This window comes from Aphelocoma coerulescens, chromosome 2, assembly GCF_041296385.1.
Source record: "Aphelocoma coerulescens isolate FSJ_1873_10779 chromosome 2, UR_Acoe_1.0, whole genome shotgun sequence".
Lineage (NCBI taxonomy): Eukaryota > Metazoa > Chordata > Aves > Passeriformes > Corvidae > Aphelocoma > Aphelocoma coerulescens.
Window position 1 is genome coordinate 164,448,942 of NC_091015.1, and position 17,561 is coordinate 164,466,502.

General features: G+C 38.8%; 1 protein-coding gene across 2 annotated transcripts in view; it reads right to left on the reverse strand.

Moving 5' to 3' along the window:
- PTK2 (protein tyrosine kinase 2) overlaps positions 1-17,561 on the reverse strand; it is a 194,278-nt gene that overhangs the window by 135,913 nt on the left and 40,804 nt on the right. Inside the window, exon 3 of one of the 2 annotated variants that reach the window (XM_069005547.1) lies at positions 17,066-17,092. The exons of the other annotated variant lie outside the window; for it this stretch is intronic. The gene's annotated coding sequence lies outside the window, so the exon portion shown is untranslated. The remainder of the gene's footprint in view (positions 1-17,065; positions 17,093-17,561) is intronic. 2 annotated transcript variants of the gene reach the window in all.

Here is a 17,561-nt window from a genome sequence, read left to right on the forward strand (position 1 = left end):
TGTCAAAATTCTTGATAAAAAAAAATAAGAAGAAAAGAAGCAGCAACTCCATTTAAGTATTGTCTGCTTCTCTATTTAAATGAGAAAAAAATATTCACTGGGAAAAAAAAAAAGAGAGAGAGAGAGATTAGGCCACAACCAGGCCCATCAGATGTTCTGCATCACTGCTCAGGCACAAAGCTCTTTCTGGGGCTGAAGAAAGCCAAAGGGAACTGAAGACATGCCTGGGTGCCTTCCTCCCCCCACCATGAAGTTTTCCAAGCCCCTCAGTGCTACACAGACAGACAAACCCTTCCAGCGACAAGGTCGATTAGATTTACCTTCAATAATAAAGCAAAACATGCTACAGTAATATTTAAACCCCCAATTGCTGCAGTTGTGTGGGTACAGAAGGGGCACAGACATGCTCGGTGCCTCTCTGGTTCACACTTCGGCTGGCAGGGCAGGAAAGCTGCTTTTACACATCCAGCCATGGGCTTCCCTGGTGACCTTGAGCAAGTCAGACTTGTTTCCTTAGAAAAAGGAGAGCTGCAGATACTTCTTCAGTTTTCCTTAAGTTGGTTTGATCTGTGCTCTAGGGTGTAAAAATATATATATATAAAGTGTTTCTTCCATAAAAAGAAAATGTTTTCCAGAAAAACAGATTTAAAAATCAAGAGGTAAAAGGGGGAAGGTCTAAATTAAATTCTATTCATGAAAACAAAACCCTTTAAATATCAACTGGTAAGTGCATTGCCAAGGAGAGTTTTAATAAACAGAATGTGTGGACTCTCTGTATTCTTTACACTTTTAACAGATGAGGCTAATACAGATTATCAATCCAAGTGTCAAGAGATACTGCCTGCTCATACAATACCAGTATTATATTTATTCTTCTCAAGGACGTACCTTCTTGTTTTTGCATTAGACTACAAAATGAAGGTGAAAACTAAGTACTTCATAGCATGAGAATTTTTTTATTAAATTTTAGAAGCTATCCAGAATTTTACACTCTCAAGATGTATTTTTTCACATAAACCAAGTGCTTCTTTGATGCTAAGATTTTAAAGAAATACTTAATATCTGTTACTGTAAGAAGTACACAGTAGACCTATGCTCATTCTCTTCTTTCAAATAACATGATAATCTTCTCCTGCACAAACAAAAGGGCCAAAAATATAAAATTTATATTCTGGAGATATTCAGAAACTCCAAAATTCCAAGCTGCAGGGAGAAAGTCAGAGAGGGATGGAGCAACAGACAAGGCACAAAGTAAAAAACAAACTTAAAAAGTTAAATACATCTCCAGTACACTTAATATCGAGTATTTACAAAATTTTATAAATACTGCTCATCAAGTACGTATCTGAGTAGCATTTATGTAAAGTAATCTGTTTTAAGTAATGCCAATCAGATTATACCATTTACTGAGGTAAGAAACATCTGTCAGAAATTAGGACTGTGGAACAGGAATGTTGGTTCTTGTTGTGCAAGATGCATTTGCTGACACACACTGATAGTATCTGCATAGTAGTCTCTATGTAAGCGATGATGATAGCAGCTATCAAAGAAAATCCTAAAAAAATACTTACTATGGAAAAAGAATGCTTAAGTTTTTACTAAGAACATATAGAAGCACTGGCCATTTTCCTGAAGCACACATTCTAACCAGAAAAAAAGCTCAGACTACCCCAATAACAACAGACAGGCCAAGGTCAACTAAGAAATGGCATTTTGCCCCAAGGAAATTCAAGTTTAGACTTTTCTGCTGTGACTATGATTTTGGTTGCTCAATTTCAGCCTGCTTTTAAAGACTACTGACTATCAGAATCAGCTTTTGGAAAGTAAGGGGAAGAGAAAAGTCAGAAGCATTTTTTTAATTGTATCCAGGTATTTAGTTTTAATTTTAGTTTTCCTTGCAGTGCTGAGCCTGTCTCCTATTGAATGTCGCCTTCAAAAATCACAAAGCTTTGGGGAACAAAGGGTTAAACAGTTTTGGTTTGGGAGTTTTTGTTGTTTGGAAGACACTTAAAGGGTTGTCTAATTTTTTCCACTCAAGCTTATCCAAACAAAAATAAAGCTCTAAAACACCCATCAGACAAACTGGCAAACCTTGGCTTTCTCCACGGTTATGTCCTTGGGGTGTCCCAGAGGTCTCATCAGCACAGAACTGACCATGGCTTCTCCCTCAGTAAATGGCATTATTAGGAACTCTCTGCTATTCAATTGAATATTTTCACATCAATTAATATCTCTACTCATCAAATCTTGATCAAACTGGCTGGCAAGTTGGAGCACTGTTGGGAAGGAGACCAGGACAGAACCAAACAGAGAATACTTGTCCAAATTCCACTGCCCTAAGAAACAAAACTGAGCTCAGGATTTGGAAACTGTGAACTAAACAGACAGATCGGTACCACAGCAGTGTTGGACAGCAGAACAGAAATTTGCTTTTCAGCTCATCTTCTGCGACACCTCAGCCACCAGATGAACTTATCAGCAACAGAGACCTCCTCCAAGAGAGAAAAAAGCAGCCCATTCTCTTGTTATAACAAAAATGAAGAGCTACAGCCCAGAGCACAGCAATAACATCAGCAGCATTAAGGCTGGAGGCACCTCTGCCCTGGACACAGGATGAGAGAGTGGGGACTGTTCAGCCTGGAGAAGAGAAAGCTCCAGGGAGACTTAGAGCCCCTTTCAGTGCCTGGAGAAGGACTTTTGACAAGGGCACATAGCGATAGGACAAGGAGGAATGGATTTGAACTGAAAGAATATGTGTTTAAATTAAGTATTAGGAAGATATTCTTCACTGTGAGGATGATGATACACATCTAGAGGAATTGTGGATACCACATCCCTCTAAGTGTTCAAGGCCAGGCTGGATGTAGCTTTGAGCAACCTTGTCTGGTATAAGGTGACTGTGTCCATAAGGGTTGGAAGTAGATGATCTTGAAGGTCCCTTCCAACCAAAACCATTCTGTGATGATGATGGTGATGCTTATTATTATTTTGGACTCGATAATTCAGTCTTAGCCACTTCATGGGCTACTGGTTCATCCCTCTAGTAATTACTAGAAGCTGAAGAACAAAGGCATTGTTTTGAAGGAGATCTGCATATTCATGTAGGAGATGGAAGATGAGTTCATTGCATTCATCTTGCTGATAAAGTTTTCAAACAAAGTTTACCCTCAGGACAAGTGCAGGATTTTTTTGGTAAAGCCACAAATGCTTTCTACCACGACAATTGCAGCCTGTAAAGCTGAGAGTGCCTGATTAATGCTCTAAAAATTAAAACATTTTTATTGCTCAAGTGACAATCTTCTGCATCCAAATTAATTTGCTTTCCATGTTAGTATCCAGAATTCCCCAAACATGCTGTCCAGACACTGTAACTGCACCATAATCTTCATTCATTTTCACTCCCTCAAGTTAGTTCTTTGTGTGGGTTTTTTCTAATTATTCTAATTATTCTTTGGGTGTATGCATTATTTAGGAGGGGAAAATATTATCTGCCCTAAGTTTTTCCCCTAGCCAAAGTCACACAAGCATCATCTTTGTTCACAGGAACTACTGAGAAATGGTGCACTGCCATTACAACAAATCCGAAACGACAACTGACCTCTGCCTTACTCTAAGCTCAGGTCTGCTAAGGCTGATTTGGAAATCTGCCTTGGATTACCTGGTCTCTAAAGCTATCATCCTTGCCCACAAGCAACCCCTTTCCCCTCCCACCCACACCTTCTCTAGCTCACTGCCCTCCTACACACCCTTTGCCAAAGAGCACAGAGGAGAACAGGGAGCTGGGCTCCATGGCCTCCAAGGGTCTCTGAAGACTTAGAAGCTCCGTCCTCATTATCCTGCCACCAGAGATGGTCTTTCTTATTTGACTATGAGCATTCTGACAGGCAGAACTGAAAGAAAAATGATCTTTTACTCAGAGTGTCAAAATCCAAGCCCAGTTTTTTTAACAGAAATGATTCAGCACAACTGAGAAGCAGCATCACCACTGTGAATTCATGTTAAACTTTGCAATATGAGCAAACTCTAATTCCATGCTCCAGAATACATTAGGCCATTTTTCTCCTGAAGAAAAAAATTAGAGAGCACTTACATAAACTCATTCTAGAATATAAACTGCTGAGGATCTCTGCTTAAGACATTCTTCTGGCAAAAAGTCAGTCCAATACTGAATTTATTGTTATATTTCTCCATTTGGTAAGCTTAATAGTAGGATAATTTTTGGTATTCCCAAAAAGTGCAGGGTTTTAAAACAACACACTGTGACCTTCTGGAGCATGATCACCTGTTTAGCCTTATGATCATTTGAGCTACATTTCAAAATAGTAGTTGACAGAATTCACTGGTTTTATTTTCAAATCTTAACCTATTGGTAGTAGTGAGGTGGGGAGCAAAACAGATCAGGGTGTTGGGAGAGAGCAGGAGGAATGCAGCGTTAATGAGGTTTCCCACACCTCCCCTTCCCAAGGGATCCTGTGATGCTGTGCAGCAGAGCAGACAGCAATGCAGCCTCCCAGCCTATGCTGTTAAGACACCAGATGTTAAAAGGACCACTAAGTTAACTTTATTTTTATTATTCCATAAATAAAGACTAGCCATTTTTTTAAACCCATATGGGTTGTATTAGTTTTCAGGCATGAAAGCTGTAGCAGATTTCCTTGTGGGTGGACTAAGCCGCTCATCTTCTCCCACTTCCTTCCATTTACTTTTTGAAGGCTTTACTGGAGAGAAGGATAAAGTCAATGCCATGAAAGCTGAAAAAGGTTTAAAATTACTCCTTCCTTAGGACACTGATTCAAAATCTCTATTTCTTCTTATTCTAGGCTATTTACAAAACAAATCAACCCAACAAAACCATTTCTATCCCCAAGACCTCTTTGAGAAATTCATTCACTATTGCTTAAAGCTAAAATCTGCTTCATGGAGACCTGAAGAGGTGAAAAAAAGAGAAAGTGAATCCTACACACAGTATTCCTTACTTTACTGCAAAATAAAATCTGATCATTCTGGTCTGTGACAGATTCACAGTGCTTATCAGTTTGACTTCTCTGATGTGGGGTGACTGGAGAAGGAATGAGACAAAGCAATCCAAATGGTCACCAGAACCTTTCTTGACTTATAACCTTATAAAACTTCCCTTTTTTATGGTGAAAACCTTCCATTTATGAGGTAAACACAGCAGAAGGTATCTGAAGGGGAAGGAACCCAGCCATTTGATGCTGTTTAAAGGAATTGCATTCTGTGAGGATTACTTTTGTTCAGTGGAAGGAATCCATGAGTGGATCAGTTGACTTTACCAATGTTTCTTAAAATCAACCTTTATCAATTCAAGGATAACCTAGAAATAATTAGCCACATCTTCTGAGAGGGATATAGGAAAATGAAGTTGCTTATGGGTCAGCAAATCTCTTCAGTGTCTCTTCTCAGTGTATCTGGGCTGCTTTCTCTCTCATCTATCTAAGAACCAATTGCACAAAAGAAAGTAAGAAAGCTGTGCACTTAGGTAGGGCCCAGTTATTTACCAGAAATGGTGACATCTGGACGTGTCTTCCTTGTCCTGCTTCTCCTCCAGATGCCAAATACAAAGTTAGAACAACAGCTCACCAAAACACTTTTAGTTGCAAACATCTTTCTAGCAAAAAGTTATACCTGACTCCCAGTGTTACATAAACCACAGATATAACATCAGCAACTCCTCAGACTCCCAAACTATTAAATGCCATTACAAACTGAATAAAACAGTAACCCATGACCTCACAATAATGCAGTATTATTCAATTTATATATGAAAACACACTGGTGGAGCAGTTCATATCGTATTTCTTAGTGATGGATGAGCATAGCATAAATCCCTGATGTATAAACAAACTCTTATAGCTGAAACAAAGAGCTATTTAAGTTTAAAATTCCAGAGTCACAGAATAAATCAACAAGCCAGTGCTCATACCCTTCAAGCTTTATGAAAACAGAAAATTAAAAATTAATTATTAATTTTTACACAACATCTTTTTAAAGTTTTATAACACTAACATTAAGGCTGCTCTTTTAACCAAGCAAATTCTGTGCCTGAGCTATTAAGCAAAGAAAAGTGTATTTTAAAAAAATAAGAAAATATTGTTAAATAGGCACAAATCCCCCTTTCCCTTTGTAATTAGCAAAATTTGGATTGAAAAATTCCAAAAAATAGTTTGATGCTTTGTTTAGGAGAATCTCTAGTAGAGGCCAGGTGTAGCTGAACCTCTAAGCCACAGAAAATTCAATTCCTGTTCAATTTAATCACCCCTCTTCCTATTTTGTCCCAAGAAGGGACATATGCTTTTCAGAAGCTTTCAGCTACATCGCTGCTTCATGAGAGCAGCAATAAACTTTCAAGGAGCAGCTCCTCAGGCTGTCATTTTATGCTGTTACAGGGAATCAAAGGTCATCCTCAGCTAACACAAAATCTTTTACTCAATGCAAAATCCACCACCTCAAATAGCCTCATTTGCTCCTCCAATTACACAAGACTGCACAGTTCTGCTGAATAAGTTCTGTTTACCTAGGAAAATGCCTGCAGAGTGGTATCAAAGAGCTCAGAAACACAAGAACTTGTTGCTTCGTTTTAAAAAAGGCTTCCAGGAGTTCACCACCAAATGCAACTCAACTCAGTTGAGGTAACCAGCTGTGAAACACGATGAAAACAACATTCAGTGTGTCAAAGGCAGCACATATCCCCTCTCTGCATCCTTTCATAGCAGTAAATTGATGAGCAGACCAATGCAACCTCTGCTCTGTAGCTCCAAACTCAGCTGAGCTTGAAGTGTAGTAAACTTTAGCCACTGACTTGACAACTTCAGCACAAGAGGAAGCGCTTTGGTGAAGCTGAAAACACATGTGCAAGAATGCTGTTATAAAAATGAAGTAGGCAAGACCAAGATGTACAAAACCAACTGATACAGCTGGGAAAGGTATGTTTGGGCACAGCCCTTCTTCAGATCTGAAGAAAGGATGTTAAATAAGTACCTTATGCCTTCAGATGGTAAACAAAACATCAAAAAAACCAAAAAAAACCTTTCTGATGGCAGCCTGAATGACCTACTTTACCAAACATCACAGGGCCAACACTGTCAGCATGTAATAGCATCTGACAGGGCCAAGAGCTCACCTCTTGTGCAGTTCTGAGCTGCAAAACACAACTTCCAAAAACCTCTGGTACTGCTCTTCACAACCCCATTTGATGCATTTCAACCAAGACTCAGTACTAAAGCTTTTACGTGAACATGAGACCAGGACAAAAAAAAAAAAAAATCAGTGAATGTATAAACAGAGGAAGAATATAAACCCTGTCCTGCCACACAGATGTGAAGAATAAGTGTCATAAACTTAAACTGGGAAGAGGGAAGTTCAAGAACCCTAAAATAAATGCATAGTAAGAATTTTTAAATTGCAGAAGTTGATGTGAAACTGTCATCTTAATAGGTTAAATATCTTCAAGGAATGACTTAAATTACATCTCTCTTGGGGTAGAAGAGCAGAATTCCTTCACCCCCTCAAGTCTTGAAGGACGCAGGTCATTAGACAAAGCCTGATCACTGTCCTTAAAATTTCTATTTAATACCCTACCTTAAGGAGTTCTGTATAAAAATCTCAATAATTATGTTACTGATGTTTCCAGAACCTCAGTGGTAGTCACTGCCTCTAACATCTCACTGCATCATTTGGCTCCCTCACCCTTCTCTATAGTAAAGCCTCAAATTTCAGTAATACCTTTTACTCCACCTCTTGGAGGACACGTAGATGACCAGGGAACAATCAGCAGGAATTTCAGTGCTCATCAATCAATATTTTTTTACTGGGACTAAAAGCCTTAGTAGCATTCTAACCTTTCATTAGTATCATAAAATATCCTGACTTGGAAGGGACCCATTAGGATCATTTAGTCCAACTCCTGGCCCAGCACAGGACAACCCAAACAATCCCACCCTGTGCCTGAGAATGTTGTCCAAACACTCCTGAACTGTCAGGCTTGGTGCTGTGACCATTCCCTGGGGAACCTTTTCCAGTGCCCAACCACCCTCTGGGTGAAGAATCTTTTCCTAACATCCAACCTAAACCTCCCCTGACACAGCTTCAGGCCATTCCCTCAGGTCCTGTCACTGTCACCACAGAGATCTGTAGTAGAGATCAGAGATATTAGTTAAGTTGCTCTTCAAATCCATGAAAATTTGCTCCACTAAGACATCTGAAGACAATGTGACTCACAACATAAAGTCTATTAATCCTGGAAATACAGTTCCAGTATTTCTCTGTATTAAGTCTTTCACAAAAAGAGTTATCACAGATAACTCTCACAGATTGCCATAAAAAAAAAAACCAACAAAAACATGTGAAACCATTCCAGTAAGTGATCTGAATGGACAATAACTAGAAACTTTAAAGATCTTCTTAAATGAATAATTAGTGCATGAAGATATAATCTGGAAAACATCTTTGAGCCAGTTAAACAATATAAGAAATTCTTAGGAAGTTTCACATCCATCTCAAGTGTAATTCCAGCGCACTAATGGAAGCACAGGCATTTAACAGCCCACTTCTGTTATCCTGACCTTTCATCAGAGTGAAGTCCTGAGGAAAAATGTACTTGCTACAAGAACAGATTTTGTTGTTCTAAGTTTGACCCTTCTACATGAAAACCTGAAGAACATCAGCTTTATACCTGACAAAATAATTTTTGCAGTTTTTCATATTCAAATTAGTGATCCCCAAGGAAAAGACCTGTGAGAGACACCACAGCTATCGTAAGGTGATGGGGTATTTTCTTAAATAAGAACTTTAAAATTCTTAAACTTCTGAAAGTAAAAAAGGGAAGGGGGGGAAGCCATAAGTAACAATATTTGTTATTACTTCCTTTCTTCTGCTGAGCAAACAAAGCCAGCACAAATAAGTTATGAGCTAAGGACACAAGGAGAGCATTCAAACCATACATTAAGAGCTGTAAAGGATGGAAAAATAAACTAAAGGAAAGATCATATAATCCTTTATTTATGGTCATTTTAGGCGTAACTTACAACGAAATAGTTGATTAAAGTTCACCATGCAATGTTTTTCCTCTTGGGTCACTGTAGTCAGTGATGTTCCTCTTCAAACAAGCTCATGTGTATTTTGGGAGAAGATCCCAAGCCACTCCCAGCCCAGGTCTTGCAGAATGAAACACACACAAACATTTTGTATAAGACAACTACACAAGATCCAGCTTGATATTCAAATTCTTTCTTTCAGTCATACTGTTATCCCCACCCTTCCTTTACTCCATAGCTGTTGCTGTGAAAACCCTGGGTAGTAACACACCAACACTACAGCAAGGGGTTACAGAAATTCACAGAAACTGCACTTTCTGTGGAACAGTTGTATAAAAACAGAGTGAATGCATCATGGGCATCAGCAGAACAGACTAAAGAACACATATTTAGGTACCATGATTATTGGACTCTTCAGTTTGCCAAATTTCATCTTCTCCTTAAGTAATTCTGCAGCAGAACAAGACACTTTCAGTGACTGCCACTGAAAGCTGTGTGCTGTAAAGGAGCAACAGAATCTCATTCCCAATATCCTGATGCCCTGATCAGAGCTCACTGCCCTCCATGTGTGAGGCTGGCTATGCTCTGGATTTTCCTCCTGTAAAAGAAGATAGATGAATTCTCCAATCACTCTTAGCAGATACACATCCCCTAACCTGCCTATCCAAAAACTTTTATGAACCAAAAAACCTGCTACTATGAAAGTAAAAAACAATTCTGAAATTCCTAACCACTTACCAAAAACCCTTTTAAAAGGTCCTTCTAAAATTTGCAACCATACAATGTCCCATTTTTGTACTTTGGAAGAGTCCAGTGATGCCTGAAGTGGCCACCTAAAAACAGAGACTAGACAAGAATAAGGGAATAAAGGTAGGTATTTATTTGAAAGGCCTTCAAAGGTACACCCTGGGGAGCCCAGAGGCTACTGCCAAAAATGGACCCCAAGATGGACAACAGGTCACAGGTTCTTCATACTTTTCTAAGTCCGGTTCATTCGCATATCAGGGTTCATTCTCCAATTAAACCTTCAGTTAATGATGCCGTTTCCCCAAGCTTGCCCCCCTTTTAGAGGCTTTGCTTTACACATTTTGGGTCTGAGTGCCCTTGCAGAGCAAGCCTGGGGAGGCTTTATTATGTCTACCTAGCATGAGAGAGCAGAAGTCAATGGGCTACAAGAAACTTCAGAGTTACACATAGGCAGTACAGGATATCAAAAATATGAAAGTTGAAACCTATGGCATCACCAGAAAAAAATTTAATTCAGATCTCCAGGTACATCATTTGAATAACCCTCACCAACACCCCTCCAGCTGTTTCTGCACAACCACCACCAGCCAGTTTGCCAGCAAGAACATACATGTGGCTGTACAGAGTGCAATGAACCTTCCTCACTTAGGGAATGCCTCAGCTGAGTGTGAACTGCCAGGTCCTGGATATCCACCTGTATCTAAATAGCACAGAACCCACAAGGAACCATTTTCGCTCTGTATTCCTTTGACACCAAAACAGGTAAACATCTTCTCAGAGTACATAAGCATCCTGTTCCAAGCAAAACACTACTACAAGTTATTTATTTTTTGACAGCATGTAGTACAGAGCTCTAAGTTCCACTGCAATTCCTCTGATATTGTACCAACAAAAATCTGTAGTTCAGATTCAATAGTTTCTGTCCTAGGTGTCCCCTTCCCCCCACCCCCCCCAAAAAAATAACCCCCTAAGAATTTTCAAGGTTTTCTTCTTTTATATTTTGTCCAAAAAGTTCTGTAAAAAACTTGCTTTATTATTTTTTTTAGAAGAATGACAACTGTTAGATGTTTAAAATAAAGCACTAGATGATCCCCATTCCCTACACCCTTATTTACACAAGACATAAATTACCTGCCTCTCAGATGAAAGACTAACAAGCCTCTTCCTGGTAAACCTGGCTGAGGAGTGTCACCAGGTACCCACATGACACTGAGGCTCAAGCTTCTTGTCCTCAGCGAGAAAATAAATATAATCTTATTATTTCTAAAACAAACTTCCCAAACTAGGGATAAAATCACATACCCTACTTAAAAAAATGAAGCGTATGTCCAGCTGACTTAATTCAAAGCTGAGCTGCATAACTGTAATTCAGGATATTTCAGGTTATCCAGGGTGGAACAGCCACACCTTTTTTTTGTCACATGCATAAATAAGTAGAACAATTTTCCCTAGGAAAAGTACCCTTATCCCTCCAAACAGCATAGTTCCTAAAGACATCATTTGTAATGTCAATTTCTAAAGAAGCATAATTTCCCATTTGTCCTAAACCAGAAACTAAAACAAACAAACAAACAAAAAATCTTAGATACTATACATTCAAGTGATACATTTACATGTGATGCACCCTTGATTACTGGAATTCTTCCACTTTGAGATGACTGCCCAGGAATAAGCAAGAACAATCCTCACAGCAGTGTGTATGTCTCCAAAACCTTGGAAGCCAGAGCTACAGACAGGAAATGGTAGAGGAATGTGCTGAATTGCTGACTTTTTTGTTTATTTTGAAGTGTTAGACTTTATTGATCCAGCTTGTTAACATACATAGGGATACGGGGCAGAGGACTCAAAGGACCTTTCATGTCATCAAATCTTACTCCCTACCTCCTCATGCAACCATGTCATAGTCTGATTAAGCGACCAATATATCAAATTTTGCTTTCTTTGAGCATCAAATCCGACTAGAGCAGATACCAGGGGTGCCACATCATTCCCAATACACCTGGTTTATGTCCTGAATTTTTTTTCATAATACTACTCTCAATTCTCTATATTGAAACTTCTTTTCTTCTACCCCCTCTCCTCATTTTTCCTCCATCCCTATACGCACTCCCAGAAAAACTATGTTCTGCAGCCAGGGCAAGTTGCTTAACTACAAATCATTTTACAGACTGCCCTTGAAAATGGGGGAGGTTCCTGACAGCCAGAAGAAAGCAAATGGAACTTGAAGAAGGGAGGCTCTGGATGACTGAGGCTGGTCACCCTTACCTCCATTCCTGACAAGTTGATGGAACAAACAACCCTGGAAGCCATTTCTAAACAAATGAGGACAATAGGGTGATCAGAAATAGTCAGCATGGATTTATGGAAGGGGAAACATGCCTGATCAACCTAATGAACTTCTTTGATTAAAATACAAGCTTGGCAAATGAAGAGTTGTCATTTCTCTTAACTTCAGCAAGACTTTCAACACTGTCTCCCATGACAACATCCTGACAGACAAACTGATGAAGTTATGGACTGAATAAATGAACAGTGAGATGGCCTGGAAACTGTCTGGACTGTCAGGCTCAAATTTCTAAAGGAAAACCACTAAAACTTAGCTAACTTAAAATTTCTTGAGGTGTTTAATACATCTCATCACCTCAATACTACTACTTAGCTCAGCCTCATTAATAAAGATGTTTTTCTTACCAAACCATGCTGTTGCTCTTGCCCTGTCCGGGCAATTAGCCATAAAATATGGATAGGAATGCAGGGAAGAGGGCAGTGTCAAAAGCACAGACAAAATAAGCCAAGAAAGTTTCACTGGAAAAGCTGGCAAATGCACAGATTTCGTGTCAAGATCTTAGTGGTCATCTCCCCAAGTATTCAACACAAAAATGAGATAATCAACAGTGATAGCTTACAAGGGATAAATACATTGCTTTTCCAAATATCAGAGGTATACAACAATAGGAAAATACATTTTATGAGGTAGAGATTATTAACCTGTTAAAACTGTTCAACAGAATTCTAAAACAGGAAGATCTAATGCACAAATAACAAGAGAAACTTCTTCCAAGTGACACTGAAGCTTTGTCAGCAATAACCTCATCCAGTAGTAATAGCAGTTTCATGATACGGCATTTGGAAATCTAGAAATAGCACCTGCCTCACTGGTAGTGAAAAGAATTAAAGCCATAGGGCACATCTGCATCAAAAGAAGAAAAGTCTTCTCACATCTTCAGAGCTGTACAGGGCATGCAGGCAGCTATTCTAACTTGACAGCACTAATATTGCATAAACTGTCTTCAGTTCCATACTCATCACACAAATAAAATCATAACCCAAGCCATTAAAAATATATGAAAATTAAGTTTACTGTTGCATGAAAATCAGAATTCTTAGTAACATTCACAACGATTCCTAGAAGAAAAAAATACTTGACTTTTGAAGGGATTACTGAAAATACAGCTTTTAGAGGGAAAAGTGCATGTTTCCTTGTACAGTTCCTTCAGCACAGTGCCAGGCATTCTGAAATGAGAGGAACTGTTCAGTCTTAGTGCAGCTTGTATTTAATTCTTACTTAAAACTGGAGTGACAAATCAAAAAGCCACTATTTTATACTCTTTCACTTCTGCCTGCACAGTTGGTTACCTTTTCCCCCCCTTTAAACAGGGATATTATCAACAGTTCTCTGCTCATGCTACTGAGTTTATTCTCAGCTGCATGAATAATCATTGCATAATTTATTACCCTCTGTAATACATGTGAACATTTATTTTAAGAATTCTGCATAACCTTATTTCTGTCAATTCTTGCCTACTGCAACTCTGGCAATACCTCAACCGATTTTTAATTTTCCATCTTTTAACATCATAGGAAGTACCCAACCCTTTGGGGCTTTGGAAATTCTGGTTGCTGTATTTAGGTTCATCACATAGGCAGGTGTAGATTTAGGGTAAGGGAGATCTATTAAACAGCATTAAACACCCCATCTCCTGCCCAGTGGGTAAGAGGAAGGGGTAGCAGGAGGTTGTTCCAAGGCTGTGGAAAGTGCCAGGAGATGAATCTGATTTCATTAAGTGGATCAGGAGCAGGCCCAGTGTAAGCAGCAAGGCCAAACACAGCAACAGACTGAATGAGGACATGCCTTTAATTCAGAAACAACTTTAGGTTGAGCTGAAATTATGTAACTTTTTTTTTTTTGTCCTAAATGAGAACTTGGAAGTAAAAATAGTTACAAAACCATTTAATATTTCAAGATAACAATGACTGTGTGCAAATGGTGCTTACACCTAAACTGTACATTATACAGCAGAAAGTGAACACAAAACCATCAGACTTAAAATGTGCTGTATATCTGAAATTAGAACCAGGCAAAGGATGCTTATTTCCTATTATTTTTTCGATATTTTATGCTAGGAGTCAGCAAGATTTTATTTGACTCACCAGCTACTGTCTGAAGGAATCATCAAGAACAAACAACTGTACCTGAGATTCAATCTTGGCATAATGTTTTATTGAATTTTTAACCAAAAATCCAGTATATTCTTATTTCTTATATTTGTCTTTATTTTCCTCTAGTCCTTTGATACACTTTCTTGCTTCCTTACTATTTCTTGATTCTGGTAATGAAGACACATTTGCACTGCAGGATCAGGAACAAAAGACCAGCTCTTAGGAAAAGTCACCTACATCACACAGATGCTAGAGCTGTTTTAAATTCCGAGCATGACAAAATCCAGGAGGGATTGTTTTTAATCCCAACAGTATCAAGAGAGAAAGTTTAACTGCATTTACCAGAGGAAACCAGTCTTCCATGCCCTGAGGGATGCTGTGAACACACTTGTGTTGCAAGAGAACTTCCCTTACAGACGAGGACTGTGTTCTCTATCCACCTTCGAAATGATAATATTTTAGCAAATTGTTCTCCAAGCCCCTCCTGGTTCACATTCCAAAAATCCTCCTAAGCTCATCTCCATGGCCTCAGTTACAAGGCAGTAAAAACCCAAGTTACCCATGAACTTCAAAGCAGGGATACAGATTAATTCAGGATAACTCTCCTGAGTAATGATTTAACTAACGACCTCATCAACTAATACATTCTCCAGCACAGAAACAATCCTTCTTTACAAGGTTTTGCTATGAAATAAGTGTTCTGGATGACCTTGATATATCACTGACTATACCAAATTTATGTATAATGCAACCTCAAAGAAGACACTACAATAAAGACACCACCTGAAGTAGTCTTCTCCTTATTGCAAAGTCTTCAAACACTGCAAAAGCCCCCACCTCCCCATATTATGATGAAAATTTAGAGCACTAAAACCAGGTGGCAAAGTGAGAACATTTCTAGTGACATCTATTGTCCACTGCTGAAAGCAGCACCCAGTAGAAAAAAGTTCTTCAAAACCTGAAATGAGAAAATACCATTATTTATTGCAAAGATGAGTTCTGTTGATTAAAACTTCCCATCTGAATGCAGAACCTCATCTTTATTCAATTATATCATATCTTCTATCAAGGCTGCTTTTTCAATTTATCAAATTTCTTTTGAATTTTAATCACATCATCCAGTGCGCTCGTAACTCTTTGTGTTGGTGCTACTGGCAGGTAAAGGCACAACATGTCCATTTTCATGGTCATTAATAAAAATACTGTAAATACCACAGGACCTCTGTGGGACTCCATCTTTCCCTTCTTACAGTATTTTAAGCATGATTTTAAAACAAGTTTCCTTAGTTCCCTTACCAGGGGGCACTGCCAGATCTCTGCTACAGGTAAGCCACGGTGTGTAGTTTTTATATCCTCTATAAAGGCCTCTTGCCATGCCATGGGAAAAGCTCATCCTTTCGAAATCCTGCCCTCTATCAGTACTTCCAAGACACAGTTAAGGAGTACAATTAGGACACTCCCACACACAGACTCAAATTGAAAAGAATAATCTCACTGTGACTCAGATTCACACCAGCCAAACTCTTCAAGTCCCAAATATAAACTTAGAATTTGTTTCATCATACATCCTTGTCCTAGAAGCTGCAGAAAAATCCCCTACAACAATACTTATCTTCCTGTCAACCTGACCTAAACACCAAGTATTTATTTTTCCAATATTTTCCATAAGCACTTGCCTGCCTGACAACCACTCTCAGCATTCAAAATCATTTTGAAGACGTCTTCCTTAAAAGAAAACTTTCACATTTAGACTTCTCTTCACTGCTCCAAGAAAACATGATATTTTTTGCAAAAGAGCTGCTCTAAAGTTCTTGCAGAAAAGACTACAAAGTACCATGTAGCAAGCTTTTAATTGAAATTGCCATTTGATTCCAAAAGGAAAGAGCAGCTACCTTCAGAGTAGGTATTAATATCAGCAAGGAGAAATGAAAGAATGGGTACATATGCAAAATCACCAAGGCAGAGGGCAAGGATAAAAGGCAGCAGGCCTAACACCAAATATCCAATCCCTTGATCAACCAGGAGTAGAAGTGCACTTTAGTCAGGATTCCACAGCACAAACAAGGAATAGATGGACAAATTCCATCTGCCACAGAACAGGAGATATCCTCACTCTGAGCTCTGCATCACAACTCAAGCCCACAGCACAAATGGATGCATGAATTGTAAAACTTTGTTAAAGACCAAATGTAACAAACAATAAACAAAAAATGCTATTTTAAAAAATCAGGTCAGCAGGGTTGGGATTTTTTGTGAAGTGTGTGTTTTTGGTGGGTTTTATTGTCTTTCTTTATGTTTAGGGCTTTTTTTTAATTTTTAAACACCACTGATAGAAGAGTCCAGTAGAGCAGCTCGGACACAAGTCACCTGTGACCCCAGCCAAGTGAACACTCTGTTACCTTCCCTACTATAACCTGGGGAAATTCCTTACATCCATAAACCCCCATCCCCATTTCCTTGCACACTGTCCCTCTGAATCACCACTGATACTATTTGTGGCTGCTCCTAATCTGCTCCCTGACAGCTGTATCCCACATTGTGCTGAGTCGCTTTAAGCATTAACTACCTCACACGCATATTTAACAACTGCCTATAAATACACCTCAGTTACCTCCTCCCCTTGTCAAAATACACCATTTAAATGGAAAAAAATCTCTACCTCAACAGGTTTTGTTTTGACCTCAGATCCCCACACAACTAAGTACCATGACAGTGCCAGTAAGAACCGATATTCTGATTATATAAAAGCATGACTATATGGTAAGCAAGCCCTTAAAAGCTGCCTGCTGTCACATCAAGACATAAATGAAAAAAGGAGAACTTACCTGCTGGCAAGGGAAGTCTTGAAATATCTGTAACAATAAAGAAATACATTTGGAAACAGAAGAAAAAAATAGCCCTACAGTTGCATTGGCCTAATAATTTTTCTGCAAGGCCATACTTGTTTAATAAAGCACATTATCTGAAGCAATTTGCTGGCTGCCAGGAATGCCACATGCAAATCAAAAGCATTTTCCTTGTCTCACCCTGTTCATTAACAGGATTATGCTTTGCTCACCTAACTGAAGGACAAAGATTATACTGAAGGCAATGAGTATAATTACTGCAACAGAATACAGGTCACTACACACAAATTAAGTGTTACATATAAAATTCACCATCATCACCTACAGAATTTAAGAGCTCAAAGTGTCAGGGATAGTCTTTGCAAATAAAGAGGACTCTACACAATGTTTTCTTTATTCTTATATCTTTAGAGAAAGATTTAAGCTTTCAAGTGGACAAGCACAGAACAGAAGAAATAATACTAAAAGAAAGGAT